This window comes from Lepidochelys kempii, chromosome 1 (genome assembly GCF_965140285.1).
Source record: "Lepidochelys kempii isolate rLepKem1 chromosome 1, rLepKem1.hap1, whole genome shotgun sequence".
NCBI lineage: Eukaryota > Metazoa > Chordata > Testudines > Cheloniidae > Lepidochelys > Lepidochelys kempii.
Genome location: NC_136380.1, coordinates 6310099 through 6330906, shown reverse-complemented (window position 1 = coordinate 6330906; position 20808 = coordinate 6310099).

Genomic DNA, 20808 nt, shown 5'->3' with positions numbered 1-20808 from the left:
ACCTAGGGAGGTGGTAGAATCTCCTTCCTTAGAGGTTTTTAAGGTCAGGCTTGACAAAGCCCTGGCTGGGATGATTTAACTGGGAATTGGTCCTGCTTCGAGCAGGGGGTTGGACTAGATGACCTTCTGGGGTCCCTTCCAACCCTGATATTCTATGATTCTAAGACTGTACGATGATCGAAATCTCTGGATTCAGTCAACATTGGCCAGGCAAAGCACTTCAACTTTTCTTGGAGGTATTCTTGGGGGTCAGAGTGCATCATTGGGAACATTTGACAAGGGAAAGTTAATAGAGCCCACTTCCGATCGAATTTACACATGTAAACCTGGTGTGATGCCGTTGCAGTCAATGTTACTGAATTCAGAACCAGACCCTGAAAATTTATCCCATGTGCTGCAAAGAGGCAGTGGCATAATTTGAACTCTCAGGAGCAGAGAAAATAAAACAAATATATATAATGAGGCAATGAAACATGTTTATAAATAGCTTAAAAGCAGGACAGAGAAGTACAATCACCATTTTCACCATGCACTTGCCATTTGTGTATACACATTGTCAGGGGGCTTATTCCTTCACCAACTTCCTTCCCTGGTCCTTCTCTCATGAACAGAGAGCAACAATACCTGAAGTCCAAAGGCGCAAACAATTCAATGTTTATTGGGGTGAACTTCCAGCAAGCATGATTCCAGTTTCCTTCCTTAGTGTCCCCCTTCCTAGCTCTGACACCACAGAGCCTTACACCTGTGTCCCTGTTCCCATTCCTGCCCTTAGCCAAACAGGATTCCAATTTCCTTACCCCCATTCCCTGTTCCCATCTCCCCCTTTAGCAAAACATGATTCCAATTTCCTTACCCACATTCCCTGTTCCCATTTTCCCCACACACACCCACCCACTTCCTGATTGACTGCAGGCTATATAGTAAAACTTGAGTTCTGCTTTGCTATACCTTAACCAATCATTTTCCTGAAATTTAACTAACCAATCCTAACATATTGTAACATGATTATGTAACCAATTATATCCCACCACCTTAATTAGTTTACACCCAGCAAAATTAATTATACAGCAGACAGGAACAATAACTGAACCAGACAGAGATTATACAAACAAACAATGGCAAAGTGTGAACTATAATGACAAAACAATACAGAAGTGAGGATTTCACATCCCAGCTATTGATAAGTGAGTTCTTGCCAGACAGGATGCTATCAAACTAAGTTTCCTTTTACATTTTCTAGGCACTTCCCTTTCTCTGGAGGTGATAGGCATTACCAGGACAGGATTGTATCCTAACAGCCCAATAGCACCTTATTTCAATGTGACTAGTTCGGAATGTGAGGAGGTGACCGGTCGCTTCCCAGCTTATGGCTGCCTCTGCTGCTTAGCCAAAGGCCTTAGCCTAAGAACAGGGCCTCAGACTGTCACAGTAAGAGAAGGCCCTTACACCAGCAGACAGTGCAGACAGAAAGATTCTTTCTTTTATACCTCTAGAACTAGCCAAGTGATAAGAATACAAGCTAAATTCTTAAAGTACAGGCCTTTGCAGACAGGCCTGAATATCTATATCCTAACACTCCACCCCTTTTTTTTCCTTTTGGGATCCTCCTGCCCAGGTATCCCTGGAAAAGCATAGGACATATGGAGACACATTTCTTGATAGGGCCAGGCATCAAGAGGGAAGGTGTCTCTATTCCATTTGTCCCACTGCCCCTTGTGTAGTATAGTGCCCTGCACCTTCTCTCGTACGGGCATATCACATTATTCCAATTAGTGTTCCAGACTTCCCATTATAGCGGGCCCGAGAAGGTTGGGTCCGGGTTGTCTAGTACACTGTAGGGTTTGGAGGGCTTACTACATTACTTATAGGTTATCTCCCTATGCAACGTAACACAAGTACAGTTAACAATACAAAATCCACAGCAACACTGAGTCCTGACCACTGCAGTATGGTCCAACATCCGAGACACCCCCAAAACACTGCCTCTCCTCCTTCGACGGGGTCACGATCTTATGTGTCCAGTTGCTGGCAGTTGCTACAAGCTGCCCCTGCAGGTTTTGCTTGCTTTTGTCCATATCATAAGTCCATTGAATGTTCACAGAGAAATGGGATATTGTCCAAACCAGCTTCACCACTTGGTATGGAATCAGGCAGTATGCCCTCGTTTGATTATTCACAGCAATAAGAATCACAGATCCATTTGTGCACCAAAGTCCAGATAGCAGCATATAGATGTGTATAGTTTGGTTATGGGCTGGTGTAATTGTGCCCTCAGTAATATGTACATTCCCCGCAAAACACCTTATACACAGTACACCCAGTTGTCCACCCCTTGCATAGGCCATTGATCCTGTTCCTCCATAGTCACAGGAGAAGGGCACATCCAAACATCTTCTATTGATTTACACTATTTTGCACACCAATTGGCCTTCTTGGCAACAAGGGCACACTGCTGACTCATATCCAGCTTCTCATCCACTGTCACACCTAGGTCCTTTTCTGCAGAACTGCTGCCGAGCCATTCGGTCCCTAGTCTGTAGCTGTGCATTGGGTTCTTCCGTCCTAAGTGCAGGACCCTGCACTTATCCTTATTGAACCTCATCAGATTTCTTTTGGCCCAATCCTCCAATTTGTCTAGGTCCTTCTGTATCCTATCCCTCCCCTCCAGCGTATCTACCACTCCTCCCAGTTTAGTATCATCCGCAAATTTGCTGAGAGTGCAATCCACACCATACTCCAGATCATTTATGAAGATATTGAACAAAACTGGCCCCAAGACCGACCCCTGGGGCACTCCACTTGACACCGGCTGCCAACTAGACATGGAGCCATTGATCACTACCCGTTGAGCCTGACCATCTAGCCAACTTTCTACCCACCTTATAGTGCATTCATCCAGCCCATACTTCCTTAACTTGCTGACAAGAATACTGTGGGAGACCGTGTCAAAAGCTTTGCTAAAGTCAAGAAACAATACATCCACTGCTTTCCCTTCATCCACAGAACCAGTAATCTCATCATAGAAGGCGATTAGATTAGTCAGGCATGACCTTCCCTTGGTGAATCCATGCTGACTGTTCCTGATCACTTTCCTCTCCTGTAAGTGCTTCAGGATTGATTCTTTGAGGACCTGCTCCATGATTTTTTCCGGGGACTGAGGTGAGGCTGACTGGCCTGTAGTTCCCAGGATCCTCCTTCTTCCCTTTTTTAAAGATTGGCACTACATTAGTTGAAAGCAGCTATCAAATCCCCCCTCATTCTTCTCTTCCGTAGACTAAACATCCCCAGTTCCCTCAGCCTCTCCTCATAACTCATGTGTTCCAGTCCCCTACTCATTTTTGTTGCCCTCTTCTGGACTCTCTCCTATTTTTCCACATCCTTCTTGTAGTGTGGGGCCCAAAACTGGACACAGTACTCCAGATGAGGCCTCACCAGTGTCAAATAGAGGGGAACGATCACGTCCCTCGATCTGCTGGCAATGCCCCTACTTATACATCCTAAAATGCCATTGGCCTTCTTGGCAACAAGGGCACACTTTTGACTCATATCCAGCTTCTCGTCCACTGTAACTCCTAGGTCCTTTTCTGCAGAACTGCTGCCTAGCCATTCGGTCCGTAGTCTGTAGCGGTGCATTGGATTCTTCTGTCCTAAGTGCAGGACTCTGCACTTGTCCTTGTTGAACCTCATCAGATTTCTTTTGGCCCAATACTCCAATTTGTCTAGGTCCCTCTGTATCCTATTCCTACCCTCCAGCGTATCTACCACTCCTCCCAGTTTAGTGTCATCTGCAAACTTGCTGAGGGTGCAATCCACACCATCGTCCAGACAAATGCTGTTCCGGAGTCATTCACCCCACACTGGTACTTGAACTCTTCATTTTGGGAATCTCCTGCCCAATTCAGGGTTGGTAGTCCACCCTAATTCAGTGGTCATTAGAAGTGGTGTGTTGGGGACTGTCCCCTTTAGGGTAGGAGAGATTAGGGGGGTCAGTCAACCCCTGATCCAGGGTGTGGCCCTTTAAGGTTCCTGTGACTTTTGAAGCTGGCAGAGTCCCAGTAGAAGCAACTAGTGGGAGAGAAAAAGATGGTCACTGGGAGTAGTTAATGCTTTGGAAATCCCAGGCTTCTGTTTATTTAAGGGCCTGGGACCTTGTCGTGCAGGGCAGGGCATGGCTCCCATCATTGGCTGCCAACCAGGAGGAGGCTTAGGAGGGAGGGCAGGCTGCATCCTCTCCCACAACATGGGTGACACCAGCAAGGGAAGGACAGTTGCCCTCACTCAGTTGGGAAGGGATTGAGCTATCACGGGGACCAGCTGGGGAGAAGCCAGTAGGGCTGCAGGGTAGGAGAGTTTGTGTTTTGGAGAAGACTGAATTAATGAGACCCCACAAAGGGGGCTCTTCTTTTAAGTATCCCTGGCTGAGAGGAAGTCATTGCAAGTCATTCATCCTTTCTACTGTCCCTGACAATTGAGGATGATAGGGGATATGTAGTTGTTGCTTTATTCCTAAAGCTTTTAATAAACTTTTAATTACTTATCCTACAAAATATGGCCCATTATCTAAATCAATTACTTTTGGAGTTCCATATTTACTAAACACTACTTCCCACAACTATTTGACAGTGGCCTCTGCAGTATGATTTCGGGTGGGAATCACCTCCACGCATCCAGAAAAGGAATCTATCACTAATAAATACTATTCCCCCTTTGGGTTTTAGGCAATTTATCAATATAATCAATCTGTGTTCTACTCCATGATCCCACAATTCTTTGTGGAACAAGGGTCCTGAATTTGATGGTCTATTCCCATCTGCTGCACACCTTATGCAGTTTTTAACAAAGTTTTCTACGTGCTTTCACACCTTAGGCCATAATCCAATTTGTTTTTACTTGAAAGAGAGTATTCTCTATTCCTTGGTGGGCCATAGAGTGACACAGGTTAATAATCTCTTCTCTTTGATGTTTGTCAGGTACCCACTTTACCTCTCCTGTTTTCTTATTCACCGCATAGCCACCTTGTATATTCCAATTTCCCCATCTTTCCTCAGGTTTAACCTCCTGTTTTATGGCTTGAGCTCTAGTAACTACCATAACTCCCATAACTTTGCAGCTAATTTAGCTAAAGCATCCGCTTTATCATTCCAATATTTTTCATGCCCTTCTTGGTTTTGATGACCTTTAATATGTCTTATTCTTAATTTTCCTGTTTTTTTTAACCAATCATAGATAGATTTCCAGTCCTCCCTTTAGACCAACTTTTTCCCCCTCAGCTGTTTCCCAATTATTCTTTTTCCAAACCCCAATCTCTGTCCCATAAAGTCTGAATTCATATAGACATAAAGACAGTCTGCAACATTATTTTGTCTGGTTAAGCAGATCACTAAGAGCTTTGACCTCTGCTCCCTGAGCTGAAGTCATACTCATATAACCAGAAATAGTTTCCCCATCAATTTGTACAGCAGCATATCCCATGTATGGCTTAGAGTTCTCCTGGTATGAACTACCATACGCAAACCAAACCTCTTTTTCTCTGAGGTTTAACACTTCATCTACCAGGGGTGTTTCTTCAACTAACTTTAGTTCAGTTTCTGGAAGTGTCAGGTTTCAGAGTAACAGCCGTGTTAGTCTATATTCGTGAAAAAAAAAGGAGTACTTGTGGCACCTTAGAGACTAACCAATTTATTTGAGCATAAGCATCCGATGAAACCTGCTCCTGAGGGGTTAATCTTCTAGACTCATATGGGATTAATTTCCTGTCAATTTCCTGCATCAATGCTGCCACTAGACTCTATTGGGTTGCTGCCAACGTAATCACAAACGGTTTGTTTATCTCTGGGAATTTCAATGCTGGAGCTTGCATCAAGGCTTGTTTTAAATGACAGAAAGCTTTTTCTTGTTCAGGCCCCTACTCCCATTCTACTTTCTTTTTTAGTAAATGCCACAAAGGTCCAGTTATAGAGTCAAAATTCCAGATATGTTTCCTTGAATAGTTAAACCCTCCTAACATCACCCTCAATGCATGAGACTCCTCTGGCCTTGGTAAATGCATTGACGGTTTCACCTTTTGTTAATCTACCTGAATTCCTTGTTGCCCTAGGGCCACCCCAAATAATTCACTCTCCTCTGCACTAGTTGGGTTTTCTCTTCAGTAGCCTTGAAACCCATTTACTGGATGAGTCTCAACCCTTTTCTAGTCTGCTCAGTCACCTCCTCTTCAGTGCCCCCCCCCGGCCCCACTAATCTGTCATCTACGTATTCTCCCGATCCTCTTTGGATAATTGATCCAGCATTCACATCACTTGCTGGTGCGCAATAGCTGGAGCACATTGTAGGCCCTGGGGAATTATTTTAAACAAGTACTGTTGTTCATTAACAGTGGAAGCAAAGTAGTCCCAGGAATCAGGATACAATGGGATAGCGAAAAAAATATTTACCAAATCTCTGACAGAGAACCATTTAGGGGCCCTCTGTATTCTTGCCATTACCTGAGTTAGATCTGCAAATATTGGTGCCATAGTGGGGGTAGTTTTATTAATTTGTCTAAAATCCACTGTCAATCTCCACTCTCCTGAGGCTTTTTAATATGGGCCAAATTGGGCTATTGTATGTGGAATTCCCCTTTTCAATCACTCCCTGTTGTGCTAATGATTCAATTATTTTCTCAATTCCTGCCTCTGCTTGCACAGGATATTTATATTGTCTCTCTGGTGGCATTTTGTTCCCCATGATTTTCACACGTGCTTCAATTTTACCACATTCTGCTTTATTCTTCACCCATACAATGGGAAACTCCTTTACCCACATCCCGTTGATCCAGTATAATCTCCTCCACTGCTTCTGTGGCACTTATTCTTGGAATGTACCCTGCTGTCAGGACACTTTCCATCCAGCCGGATATATGCCACACAACTCCATTCATTAAATCCAAAATGAACTGATTTACCTTCAAAATAGGAGTCCCCAATATTACTGGCTCAGCCATCTGATCTATCTGAAGCATTTGTTCTTTACAACAAAAAATCTTCACTCTCTCTCTGGGTATAGCTATTTCTATTGAATGATACATTTTTCCTGTCACTCCTTCCCCAATAAAGGAGATGATATCTGATACATATTGAGTAAAATCACAAGTTCTATTTACAATATTTACAACTTGCTCCCACTGGAAACTGGGCCTCAGGATTGGGAAATGGAAATTAGATTAAGATGGGATTCAACTAGAAGGCTTAGGATAACAGTCATTGTGGGAGATAATGGACCCAAAGGTACCCTATTGGATAGAATCATAGACTCATATAATATCAGCTTGAAAGAGACCTCAGGAGATCATCTAGTCCAAAGCCCTGCTCAAAGCAGGACCAGCACGAACTAAATCATCCCAGCCATGGCTTTGTCAAACCGGGCCTTAAAAACCTCTAAGGATGGAGATTCAACCCACCTCCCTAGGTAATGCATTCCAGTGCTTCACCACTCTCCTAGTGAAAAAGTTTTTCCTAATATCCAACCTAAACCTCCTGCAGTGCAACTTGAGACCATTACTTCTTGTTCTGTCATCTGCTACCACTGAGAACAATCTAGATCCATCGTCTTTGGAACCCCCTTTCAGGTAGTTGAAAGCAGCTATCAAATCCCCCCTCATTCTTCTCTTCTGCAGACTAAACAATACCAGTTCCCTCAGCCTCTCCTCATCCAGCCCCCTCATCATTTTTGTTGCTCTCTGCTGGACTCTTTCCAATTTTTCCACATCCTTCTTGTAGTGTGGGACCCAAAACTGGACACAGAACTCCAGATGAGGCCTCACCAATGCCAAATAGAGAGGAATGATCACATCCCTCAATCTGCTGGCAATGCTCCTACTTATACAGCCCCAAATGCCGTTAGCCTTCTTGGAAACCAGGGCACACTGCTGACTCATATCCATCTTCTCATCCACTGTAACCCCTAGGTCCTTTTCTGCAGAACTGCTGCCTTGCCATTCAGTCCTCAGTCTGTAGCGGTGCACTGGATTCTTGCGTCCTAAGTGCATTACTCTGTACTTGTCCTTGTTGAACCTCATCAGATTTCTTTTGGCCCAATCCTCTAATTTGTCTAGGTCCCTCTGTAATCTATCCCTACCCTCTAGCGTATCTACCTCTCCTCCCAGATTAGTGCCATCTGCAAACTTGCTGAGGGTGCAATCTACCCCATCCTCCAGATCATTTATGAAGATATTGAACAAAACCGGACCCAGGACCGACCCTTGGGGCACTCCACTTGATACCAGCTGCCAACTAGACGTGGAGCCATTGATCACTACCTTTTGAGCCCGACAATCTAGCCAGCTTTCTATCCGCCTTATAGTCCATTCTTCCAGCCCATACTTCTTTAACTTGTTGGTAAGAATATTGTGGGAGACCATATCAAATGCTTTGCTAAAGTCAAGGAATAACACATCCACATCTTTCCCCCTATCCACAGAGCCAGTTATCTCTTCACAGAAGGTAATTAGGTTAGTCAGGCATGACTTGCCCTTGGTGAATCCATGCTGACTGTTCCTGATCACTTTCCTCTCCTCGAAGTGCTTCAGAATTGATTTCTTGAGGACCTGCTATCTGGTTTTTCCAGGGACTGAGATGAGGCTGACTGGCCTTTATTTCCCCAGATCGTTCTTCTTCCCTTTTTTAAAGATGGGCACTACATCATCCGGGACCTCCCCCAGTCACCATGAGTTTTCAAATATAATTGCCAATGGCTCTGCAATCACATCCACCAACTCCTTTAGCACCCTCGGATGCAGCGCATCTGGCCCTATGGACTTGTGCTCGTCCAGCTTTTCTAAATAGTCCTGGACCACTTCTTTCTCCACAGAGGGCTGGTCACCTCCTCCCCATGCTGTGCTGCCCAGTGTTGTAGTCTGAGAGCTGACCTTGTTCATGAAGACAGAGGCAAAAAAAGCATTGAGTACATTAGATTTTTCCACATCCTCTGTCACTAGGTTGCTTCCCCCATTCAATAAGGGGCCCACACTTTCCATGACCTTTGTCTTTTTGCTAACATACCTGTAGAAAGCCTTAAATACAAACATAAGAACGGCTGTACTGGGTAAGACTAAGGGTCCATCAAGCCCAGTATCCTGTCCTCTGACAGTGGCCAATTCCAAAGGGTACGAACAGACAAGTTATCATCAAGTGATCCATGCCCTGTCACCCAATCCCAACTTCTGGCAAACAGAGGCTAGGGACACCATTCCTGCCCATCCTGCCTAATAGCCATTGATGGACCTATCTTCCATGAATCTATCTAGCTTCCTTTTGAACCCCGTTATAGCATTGGCCTTCACAACACCCTCTGCCAAGGAGTTCCAGAGTCTGACAGTGCATTGCATGAAAAAATACTTTCCTTTGTTTGTTTTAAACCTGCTATGTATTAATTTCATTTGATGGCCCCTAGTTCTTGTATTATGAGAAACAGTAAATAACACTTCCTTATTGACTTTCTCTATACCACTCATTATTTTATAGACCTTTGTCATATCCCCCTTATGTTGCCTCTTTTCCAAGCTGAAAAGTCCAGTCTTATTAATCTCTCCTCATATGGAAGCCATTCTATACCCCTAATAATTGTTGTTGCCCTTTTCTGAACCTTTTGCAATTCCAATGCATCTTTTTTTGAAATGTGATGACCACATCTGCACTCAATATTCAAGAACAGGCCCTGGTAGCACATCTCTGATGAACCTGTGCTAGCAGGGATATAGATAGGGTCCTAGAGCAGTAGTGGATGGCACAGGGATTGTGGGTGGGTGGCCCTAGCTACCAGTGGATCACTGAGATCTGTTCCTAACTTTGGAGATCCCTGGATCCTGGGTCCCCTTTACATTCAAGGAGAAGGGAAAGGACCTCCCATACTGGAAACATCTGAGAGAAATTTCCATATAGGGAGCCTTGTGGAATCTCCCTTGCCTGCCCTGCACCATGAGTTTGTAATGCAGGAAAGGGCGCTGCCAGGGAGAAATCTGGTCCTACATTATAATTATGATTTTTTATTTTATTTTATTTTATTTTATTTTATTTTATTTTATTTCAGTGAGATCACAGCTGTGACAGCATCATCGTTACCACTCAGCTGCCTCCATTGTAGTCTTGTGACTAATTGGAACCATAAGGAATAGAGCCTGCAATAGGGCTTGAGCTGAAGTCCAGTTGGGTAGCATCACCACGCATCCCCTGTGATTTGGCATCCTGCAGTTCTCCATTTGCTGTCACGGGGGTTACAACTGGTGCACACTAAGCCAAGCAGCTGAGATTCCCTGATGGCCAAGTAAGCCCCAAGGGAATGTGCCGGCATGCTTCATAAAGACACCTGCCTCCCTATCTGAACAGATACTGCCTGCTGCCCGTGCTACCTCTCCGATGATGCCTTGTCCTTTATGGTGAAGACCTCTGGTGTCAGCGGCTCCCCTTCTAGCAGGAATTGGGTATGTTGTCAGGTTTCACTATCTTTAAAATACAAAGGGAAGGGGAAAGGCTGTAAACTGTTTCCATTTGGAGATGTTCTGTGCAGCAGCCGAGGACTCAGCTGGGCTGTCAGGGTGACTGAGTGATGGGGCTGGAGGGCAGGCAGCGCTGGGTAGCTTGGGAACCCCTCCCCTACATCTCCCCATGCTCCAGGGTGGGCTATTCAAGCTACACAGAAATCTAACATTCAAAGCGAGCTTGGAGTGTTAAAACCCCAATACCCCATGTCAGGATTTCTGAATGGGTCTGATTTCTAGAGGTGCCATGTGCTCTGGGCCCGATTCTGCCAGGGGATGAGCCAGAGGAGACCCCACAGAATATCAGTGACTAATTCCCAAATCACCTCAGGTTTATTTGCTGCAGGAAATTTAATCAGCAAATGTATTTTCAACAATTTTATTCTCTGGCTCAATTTTGAAGGCAGGAGAATTCAGAGCTGTGTTGCTCTGTGGTAATAGGTCCGATAGGGCATATTTCTTTTTCCTGATGGTCTGAAGGCTCCAGCATTTCTGCCCCGTAGCTATCCCTCAGAGTTACAGAGCGACCGGTATCTCTGCCCTCTCTTTGGTCTCTGAGAGCCAGATGTCAGGCCTCGTACCCTGCCCTCTCATGGGGTGGAATCTCACAATTTTCCCAACCCTGGACTGGGCCCTCGGCTACCGCATACTATGGATCATCTGTGCTTGCCCAGCAGGTCCATCTAGGTTTGGTACCAGTGGTTTTCACATGTGTGTATGAAAGTACAGATGTGTAAATCTTGTGACAGAATATTTCATTGCAATACAAATATTTCAAAACCAACCTTTCGTGAAATGAATGCATGTCAAAAGCCAGCAGCAAAGTTCTTGGAACTGCTGCAGGAAGGAGCAGTGGTAACTTACCTGTTTAATGGCTTTTGCTTTAGAAAGTATTTCAGAAGTACTCTACAAACTGTTTGCAAAGGGTTTGTGGTATTGACTCTTTGTTCAGTGAACAGTAGTATGATACTGTCTCCTGGTAAAAGACCAGTAGCTGTTTCTAACATTACATTTAGGGTCATGAACACAATTCCTCTGTATTACCTGTGAAAGACTTTTGTAAAAGTCCTCAGAGAACAGAACTGCTGGTCTGTGTTTCAGCAAAGAGTCGAGCTGAGTTGCAGGAAATTATATTGTCTTTAATGTAGTTTACTCCCATTACCTTTACAAGAACATGGCTGAAGTAATTTGCCACTCAACTGGATATTAGTGAAAACCCAGTTTTTCCACTATTCACCCATTTGTGACACCAACCCCTCCCTCCCCCAGCTGAAGTAACTGTCTGTGACATTGACCAGGCAAAGGACATCAGCTTCTCTTGGAATTTTTCAAGGTCAGAATTATCACTGGGAACATTTGGTAAGGGAAAGTTAATAGAGCCTGGTTCTGATTGAATTCACACATGTAAATGTGGAGTGGCACCATTGAAATCCATATCATTGAACTAAGAACCTGGCCCTAAATATTTATCCCATGTGCTGCAAAGAGGCAGTGACATAATTTGGACTCTCAGGAGTGAAGAAAATTGTATATATATAGAATCATAGAACCAGAAGGGACCTTAAGAGGTTATCTACTCCAGTCCCTTGCATGCGTGGCAGGACTAGATATTATCTAGACCATTCCTGACAGGTGTTTGTCTTACCTGCTCTTAAAAGTCTCCAATGATGGAGAATCCACAATCTCTCTAGGCAATTTTTTCCAGTGCTGAACCACTCTGACTGTTAGGAAGTTTTTCCTAATCTCCATCCTAAACCTCCCGTGCTGCAATGTAAGACCATTGCTTCTTCTCCTATCATCAGAGGTTAAGAAAAACATTTTTTCTTCCTCCTTGTAACAACCTTTTACATACTTGAAAACTATTATCGTGTCCCCCTCTCAGACTTCTCTTCTCCAGACTAAATAAACCCAATCTTCCCTTATAGGTCATTTTTTCTAGACCTTTAATCATTTTTGTTGCTCTTCTCTGGAATTTCTCCAATTTGTCCACATCCTTCCTGAAATGTGGCACCCAGAACTGGTCACAATACTCCATTTGAGGCCTAATCAGTGCGGAGTAGAGTGGAAGAATTACTTTTCATGTCTTGCTTACAATACTCCTGCTAATACACACCAGAATGATGTTTGCTTTTTTTGCAACAGAATTACACGGTCGACTCATATATAGTTTGTGACCCACTATGACCTCCAGATTCCTTTCCTCAGTATTCCTTCATAGGCAGTCATTTCCCATTTTGTTTGTGTGCAATTGATTGTTCCTTCCTCAGTGGAGTACTTTGCATTTGTCTTTAGTGAATTTCATCCTATTTACTTCAGAGCATTTCTCCAGTTTGTCCAGATCATTTGGAATTTTAATCCTATCCTCCAAAGCACTTGCAACCCCTCCTAGCCTGGTATTGTCCGCAAACTTTATTGATGAAGATATCGAACAGAAACATGATTTGTTCTTCACACATCCATGCTGACTATTACTTATCATCTTATTATCTCCTATTATTTGCTGACTGGTCTGTTATTCCCCAGGTTGTCCTTATTTCCCTTTTTATAAATGGGCACTATGTTTGCCCTTTCCCAGTCTTCTGGAATGTCTCCCGCCTTCCATGACTTTTCAAATATAATTGCTAATGGCTCAGATATCTCCTCAGTCAGCTTCTTGAGTATTCTAGGATGCATTTCATCAGGCCCTGGTGATTTGAAGACATCTAACTTGTCTAAGTAATTTTTTATTTGTTCTTACCCTATTTTAGACTCTGATCCTACCTAATTTTCACTGGCATTCACTATGTTAGATGTCTAATCGCCACCAACCTCCTTGGTGAAAACTGAAACAAAGAAGTCATTGAGCACCGCTACCATTTCCACATTTTCTGATATTCTCTTTCCTCCCTCATTGAGTAACGGGCCTACTCTGTCCTTGGTCTTTCTCTTGCTTCTAATGTATTTGCAGAATGTTTTCTTGTTTCCTTTTATGTCCCTACCAAGTTTCCACTTTTTGTAGGCACTTTTTTGACTTTTAGATCATTGAAGATCTCCTAGTTAAACCAGGGTGGTCTCTTGCCATACTTCTTATTTTTCCAATGCAGTGGGATAGTTTGCTCTTTTGCCCTTAATAATGTCTCTTTGAAAAACTACCAGCAGTCTTCAATTGTTTTTCCCCTTAGACTTGCTTCCCATGGAATTGCTTCCCAACTCCCTGATTTGCTAAAGTCTGCTTTTATTGTGCAGTTCTCCCTCCTCCCCCACAGTAGCTTTCTCCACCTTCCGAAATAAAAAAAATGTCTCCAATACATTCCAAGAACTTGTTGGATAACCTATGCCCTGCTGTGTTATTTTCCCAATAGAGGTCTGGGTAGTTGAATTCCCCCATCACCACCAAGTCCTGTGCTTTTGATGATTTCGTTATTTGTTTAAAAAAAGCCTCATCCACCTCTTTTTCCTGGTCAGGTGGTCTGTAGTAGACCCCAACCATAACATCACCCTTGTTTTTTACCCCTTTTATCCTTACCCAGAGATTTTCTTTCTTTCTTTCTTTCTTTCATGAAGCAATGAAATACGTTTATAAATAGCTTCAATGTAGGACAGATAAATACTGTCATAAATATAAAGGGAAGGGTAAACCCCTTTGAAATCCCTCCTGGCCAGGGGAAAGCTCCTCTCACCTGTAAAGGGTTAAGAAGCTAAAGGTAACCTCGCTGGCACCTGACCAAAATGACCAATGAGGAGACAAGATACTTTCAAAAGCTGGGAGGAGGGAGAGAAACAAAGGGTCTGTGTCTGTCTGTATGCTGGGTCTTTGCTGGGGATAGACCAGGAATGGAGTCTTAGAACTTTTAGTAAGTAATCTAGCTAGGTATGTGTTAGATTATGATTTCTTTAAATGGCTGAGAAAAGAATTGTGCTGAATAGAATAACTATTTCTGTCTGTGTATCTTTTTTGTAACTTAAGGTTTTGCCTAGAGGGGTTCTCTATGTTTTTGAATCTAATTACCCTGTAAGATATCTACCATCCTGATTTTACAGGGGGGATTTCTTTATTTCTATTTAATTCTATTTTTTATTAAAAGTCTTCTTGTAAAAAACTGAATGCTTTTTCATTGTTCTCAGATCCAAGGGTTTGGGTCTGTGGTCACCTATGCAAATTGGTGAGGCTTTTTATCCAACATTTCCCAGGAAAGGGGGGGTGCAAGTGTTGGGAGGATTGTTCATTGTTCTTAAGATCCAAGGGTCTGGGTCTGTAGTCACCTAGGCAAATTGGTGAGGCTTTTTACCAAGCCTTGTCCAGGAAGTGGGGTGCAAGGTTTTGGGAAGTATTTTGGGGGGAAGGACGCGTCCAAACAGCTCTTCCCCAGTAACCAGTATTAGTTTGGTGGTGGTAGCGGCCAGTCCAAGGACAATGGGTGGAATATTTTGTACCTTATATTTTGTACCTTGGGGAAGTTTTGACCTAAGCTGGTAAAGATAAGCTTAGTAGGTTTTTCATGCAGGTCCCCACATCTGTACCCTAGAGTTCAGAGTGGGGGAGGAACCTTGACATGGTGGCATAGTGGTGGGATTAACCTGAAATCATTTTGAGATCCAGCTGAGATTTTTTGAACTAGAAATACAGATTTTAAAAAGGATTTTTTTTTCCTTTGGAAAGGAAGTCCAGAAAGCAGCTGAAACTGAAAGCAGCTTGCTTTTTCTCTGCTTTGTGGCCAAGCAGAGACAAAAGGGGATTATCTTTGTGAATTGCAGGTTTTCTTTGCCTGGAGGCAGGGTACTTAACTCCTGCAGGGAAATTCACAGTCTTCCAACCCAGAGTATTTTTTTTCTTTTCTTCCTAAAAGTAAATAGGGGGTGTGTGTTCTACCCATTTGCCTGGAGACAAAAGTGGCAGGGTTTTTTTTTTAGGATTTTGATTTTTTTGTTTTACAAGGAGCACAGGTTTGAAAAGGAATTTTTTTTTCCTTTGGGCTGCTGGTAATCAGGTTTCCAAGTAGTTGGAGGTTTTTTGCTTTGATTTGGGCCCAGAGCAGAGACAAGGGAATTGTCTTTTTCTGTAGGCTGACAATCACTATCAGAGAATAGGTATTCTATTCCAGCACAGCAAAATTTTACAGCCAAGTTTTGTTTGTTTATTTCTAAACCTTGGGTGTAAAGTTAGTTAAAAACAGAGAGGTTAGAATGACAAAATCCACGGCTTGACAAAAGCTGGAATTAGCCAGATTTCAGGCTGAGGAAAAACAAAGGGAACATGAAAGACAGATAGAACTCATGCGGCTGAAAATGGAAGAAAGGGACAAAGAAATGGAAGCAAGGGCCAAAGAACTGGAGGAGAAGGAAAAAGAGAGGAAGCATGTGGAGAAGATGGAGAAGATAAAGGCTCAGTGGAATATCCCAACAAACCCTAGCAATCCTTCTCCAAGTACCACTTCCCATCCCAGAAAGTTCCCCACCTACAAGGCAGGTGATGATACTGAGGCCTTCTTAGAAAACTTCGGAAGGGCCTGCCTTGGGTACAACATCTCTACTGACCAATACATGGTAGAGCTGAGGCCGCAGCTCAGTGGACCCTTAGCTGAGGTGGCAGCTGAAATGCCTAAAGAACACATGAACAAGTATGAACTGTTTAAATCCAAGGCGAGAGTCAGAATGGGGATAACACCCGAGCAGTCTTGTCAGAGGTTCAGAGCCCTAAGGTGGAAACCAGACGTGTCATTTACCCGACATGCCTACCACATTCTGAAACATTGGGATGCCTGGATATCAGGAGCAAGTGTTGAATCTCCAGTAAATTTGCCCTTCCTAATGCAAATGGAACAATTCTTAGAGGGTGTTCCTGAGGAAATAGAAAGATACATCCTAGATGGGAAACCCAAAACTGTAATCGAGGCAGGAGAGATTGGAGCCAGATGGGTGGAGGTGGCAGAGAAGAAGAAAACTGGTCGCAGTTGGAGCGGAGACCAGAAGGGACCACCCCAGACCACACCCTATTAGCGGGGGCCGTCCAAAGCCCCACCTACCTCCCAAAGAACCCTCCAGACCCCTTATCGTCCCACCACCCCGTTCTCCAGCAACCCTCCTCGCCCCAGTGACCCGTCAGCTAGACGATGTTTTAAATGTAACGAGCTGGGGCATGTAAAGGCCAACTGCCCCAAGAACCCCAACAGATTACAGTTCATTGCACCGGAATCACCCCAGAGGTCCACAGGCCCAGATACCTCCCAGATACCATTGGAGCGGAGGGAAACTGTGAGTGTGGGCGGGAAGAAGGTCACCGCGTGGAGGGACACCGGAGCACAAGTGTCAGCTATCCATGCTTCCTTAGTGGACCCCAATTTAATCAACCCAGAGATCCAAGTGACGATTCAACCCTTCAAGTCTAACTCTTTCAATTTGCCTACAGCCAAGTTGCCTGTCCAGTACAAGGGCTGGTCAGGAATGTGGACTTTTGCAGTCTATGATGATTATCCCATCCCCATGCTGTTGGGGGATGACTTGGCCAATCATGTGAAGCAGGCCAAGAGGGTGGGAACGGTCACCCTCAGCCAGGCTAAACAAGCCGTGAGGCCTAGCTCTGTTCCGGAAACTTCTATCAGGACCCGGTCAGAGGTGATGGACCTGGACCCCAGGCCAATGTCTGCAACAGCAGTAGTGGATCCAGTCCCAGAGACCCAGACGGAACCAGTCCCAGAACCGGAACCAGCCGAACAACCAACACCAGACCCCGTGTCAGCACTGAATCCAGTACTTGCAACCTCAACACCAGAGGGCCCCACCGAACCTGAACTGGCAGCAGCCGATAACCCTACACAAGAGGCTCAGCCGGAGCCTGAATCCCAACATAATGCACCAGCGGAGAGCGGTTCACAGTCAACAGAAACAGCTCCATCCCCTATATCGCTTCCAGAGGGACCAAGCCTAGGTCCACAATCCCATGAGGAACTGATGTCTCCAGCATCAAGGGAACAGTTCCAGACCGAACAGGAAGCAGATGAAAGCCTCCAGAGAGCTTGGACGGCGGCACGGAGCAACCCACCGCCTCTCAGCTCTTCTAATCGATCCAGGTTTGTTATAGAAAGAGGACTTTTATACAAGGAAACTCTTTCTGGTGGACACCAGGAAGACTGGCATCCTCAGAGACAGTTAGTAGTTCCAACTAAATACCGGGCCAAGCTCTTGAGCTTAGCCCACGATCACCCTAGTGGCCATGCTGGGGTGAACAGGACCAAAGACCGGTTGTGGGGGTCATTCCACTGGGAGAGAATGGGCAAGGATGTTTCTACCTATGTCCAGTCTTGTGAGGTATGCCAAAGAGTGGGAAAACCCCAAGACCAGGTCAAAGCCCCTCTACAACCACTCCCCATCATTGAAGTTCCATTTCAGCGAGTAGCTGTGGATATTCTGGGTCCTTTTCCGAAAAAGACAGCCAGAGGAAAGCAGTACATACTGACTTTCATGGATTTTGCCACCCGATGGCCGGAAGCAGTAGCTCTAAGCAACACCAGGGCTAAAAGTGTGTGCCAGGCACTAGCAGACATTTTTGCCAGGGTAAGTTGGCCCTCCGACATCCTCACAGATGCAGGGACTAATTTCGTGGCAGGAACTATGAAAAACCTTTGGGAAGCTCATGGGGTAAATCACTTGGTTGCCACTCCTTACCATCATCAAACAAATGGCATGGTGGAGAAGTTTAATGGAACTTTGGGGGCCATGATACGTAAATTCATAAATGAGCACTCCAATGATTGGGACCTAGTGTTGTAGCAGTTGCTCTTTGCCTACAGAGCTGTACCACACCCCAGTTTAGGGTTTTCCCCATTTGAACTTCTATATGGCCGTGAGGTTAAGGGGCCATTGCAGTTGGCGAAGCAGCAATGGGAGGGATTTACACCTTCTCCAGGAACTAACATAATGGACTTTGTAACCAACCTACAAAACACCCTCCGAACCTCTTTAGCCCTTGCTAGAGAAAACTTACAGGATGCTCAAAAAGAGCAAAAAGCCTGGTATGATAAACATGCCAGAGAGCGTTCCTTCAAAGTAGGAGACCAGGTCATGGTCTTAAAGGCGCTCCAGGCCCATAAAATGGAAGCATCGTGGGAAGGGCCATTCATGGTCCAGGAGCGCCTGGGAGCTGTTAATTATCTCATAGCATTCCCCACCTCCAACCGAAAGCCTAAGGTGTACCATATTAATTCTCTAAAGCCCTTTTATTCCAGAGAATTAAAGGTTTGTCAGTTTACAGCCCAGGGAGGAGACGACGCTGAATGGCCTGAAGGTGTCTACTACGAAGGGAAATGTGCTGGTGGTGTGGAAGAGGTGAACCTCTCCATGACCCTTGGGCGTATGCAGCGACAGCAGATCCAGGAGCTGTGCACTAGCTACACGCCAACGTTCTCAGCCACCCCAGGACCGACTGAACGGGCATACCACTCCATTGACACAGGTAACGCTCACCCAATTAGGGTCCAACCTTACCGGGTGTCTCCTCAAGCTAAAACTGCTATAGAACGGGAGATCCAGGATATGTTACAGATGGGTGTAATCCACCCCTCTGAAAGTGCATGGGCATCTCCAGTGGTTCTAGTTCCCAAACCAGATGGGGTGATACGTTTTTGCGTGGACTACCGTAAGCTAAATGCTGTAACTCGCCCAGACAACTATCCAATGCCACGCACAGATGAACTATTAGAGAAACTGGGACGGGCCCAGTTCATCTCTACCTTGGACTTAACCAAGGGGTACTGGCAGGTACCGCTAGATGAATCTGCCAAGGAAAGGTCAGCCTTCATCACACATCTCGGGCTGTATGAATTTAATGTACTCCCTTTCGGGCTGCGAAATGCACCTGCCACTTTCCAAAGACTTGTAGATGGTCTCCTAGCGGGATTAGGAGAATATGCAGTTGCCTACCTTGACGACGTGGCCATATTTTCAGATTCCTGGGCAGACCACCTGGAACATCTACAAAAAGTCCTTGAGCGCATAAGAGAGGCAGGACTAACTGTTAAGGCTAAGAAGTGTCAAATAGGCCTAAACAGAGTGACTTACCTTGGACACCAGGTGGGTCAAGGAACTATCAGCCCCCTACAGGCCAAAGTGGATGCTATCCAAAAGTGGCCTGTCCCAAAGTCAAAGAAACAGGTTCAATCCTTCTTCGGCTTGGCCGGTTATTACAGACGATTTGTACCGCACTACAGCCAAATTGCTGCCCCACTGACAGACCTAACCAAAAAGAAACAGCCAAATGCTGTTCAGTGGACCGAAAAGTGTCAGAAGGCCTTTAACAAGATTAAAGCGACACTCATGTCTGACCCTGTACTAAGGGCCCCAGACTTTGACAAACCGTTCCTAGTAACCACAGATGCGTCCGAGCGTGGTGTGGGAGCAGTTTTAATGCAGAAAGGACTTGATCAAGAATTCCACCCTGTAGTGTTTCTCAGCAAAAAACTGTCTGAGAGGGAAAGCAACTGGTCAGTCACTGAAAAAGAATGTTACGCCATTGTCTACGCTCTGGAAAAGCTACGTCCATATATTTGGGAACAGCGTTTCCACCTGCAAACCGACCATGCTACACTGAAGTGGCTTCACACCGTCAAGGAAACTAACAAAAAACTTCTTCGGTGGAGTTTAGCTCTCCAAGATTTTGATTTCGACATCCAACACATCTCAGGAGCTTCTAACAAAGTGGCTGATGCACTCCCCCGTGAAAGTTTCCCAGAATCAACTGGTTAAAATCGTCCTTGAGATGTGGAAAATATTGTTAGTCTTTATATACTTGGCAGTATATTTAGAGATGCATGTGTCTTATTAACTCTGTTTTTCCTAGAGCTCCAGGAAGAAATCCCAGCCAGTGTTTCACCCTAGCTGAGATTTGGGGGGCGTGTCATAAATATAAAAGGAAGGGTAAACCCCTTTGAAATCCCTCCTGGCCAGGGGAAAGCTCCTCTCACCTGTAAAGGGTTAAGAAGCTAAAGGTAACCTCGCTGGCACCTGACCAAAATGACCAATGAGGAGACAAGATACTTTCAAAAGCTGGGAGGAGGGAGAGAAACAAAGGGTCTGTGTCTGTCTGTATGCTGGGTCTTTGCTGGGGATAGACCAGGAATGGAGTCTTAGAACTTTTAGTAAGTAATCTAGCTAGGTATGTGTTAGATTATGATTTCTTTAAATGGCTGAGAAAAGAATTGTGCTGAATAGAATAACTATTTCTGTCTGTGTATCTTTTTTGTAACTTAAGGTTTTGCCTAGAGGGGTTCTCTATGTTTTTGAATCTAATTACCCTGTAAGATATCTACCATCCTGATTTTACA